General features: G+C 31.2%; 1 protein-coding gene across 3 annotated transcripts in view; it reads right to left on the bottom strand.

Annotated features, from left to right (window-relative positions):
• Positions 1–652: 652 nt before the first annotated feature.
• ZEB2 (zinc finger E-box binding homeobox 2) overlaps positions 653–861 on the bottom strand; it is a 131,217-nt gene continuing 131,008 nt past the window's right edge. For all 3 annotated transcript variants that reach the window (XM_016148952.2, XM_016148950.2, XM_016148951.2), the window contains one exon: positions 653–861. This exon is cut by the window's right edge. The gene's annotated coding sequence lies outside the window, so the exon portion shown is untranslated.

Genomic DNA, 861 nt, shown 5'->3' with positions numbered 1-861 from the left:
CTCTGAATGTTTCCTTATGTTAGATCAGTTCCTTCTGAGTTCTGTGCTTGCCAATGCTAAATTTCCTGCCAGGGCAGTAGTCTATTTTTAACATTTTGGGGGCTTAGTCTTCATTCCAAATCTAACAGGCATATTCTGTGGAGTGAAAGAGAGAAAGCTGACTGGGTGCACTTATAAATCAGGATCATCAGGATTTGCAATTTCTGTAGAATCAAAGATTTGAATGAGAAAGACCAATTAGAATACTTAAAAGATCATTTGTCACCACTTTAATCTTCATGTATTTTTTACTCATCATTTTCTTTGACTAAAATTATTAGAATCTTTGTCATATTCATCTCAAGGCCAAATGGGAAGAGTAGTGTTCATTTTATATTTTCAATATTTTGGAGCATTGTAACATGTCATACTAGATTATAGGTGGTAGACGACGTTTTAATAGAGAGAGTTTTAGTTTGTGGCATATTCAACATCATATCATCTCAGTGACATTTCTTTGACTAATTCTATATTTCATATACAAATGAAGACTTAGGGATTTATTTCTGTTATTTAATAGCGTTTGTTTAATTCAGTGATTAATATATCATCTTCAACCCTGAAACATCAGACCCAAAAAATTGGACACGGCCTATTAGCCCAAAAGAACATGTTGCCAATTATCTCCATGTTTATTTAAATATTTAGCTCTAAAGGAAGCAATCATTCCTTTATACTTCTTTAAATTTAGTATTGACATTTTTATTTTGGGAAAGGAGGTCTTTTTTTTTTTTTTAACATGGATACAGGAAAAGAAAACTCTCCAATAAAAATATTGTCTAAAAAGTTTGTTTTGTCTGCATGATTTACTAAATATGTACA

The sequence above is a fragment of the Rousettus aegyptiacus genome, unplaced genomic scaffold (assembly GCF_014176215.1).
Source record: "Rousettus aegyptiacus isolate mRouAeg1 unplaced genomic scaffold, mRouAeg1.p scaffold_m13_p_2, whole genome shotgun sequence".
NCBI classification, from domain to species: Eukaryota; Metazoa; Chordata; class Mammalia; order Chiroptera; family Pteropodidae; genus Rousettus; species Rousettus aegyptiacus.
The sequence above is the reverse complement of the archived record's forward strand: the minus strand, read 5'-3'. Positions and strand labels throughout refer to the sequence as shown.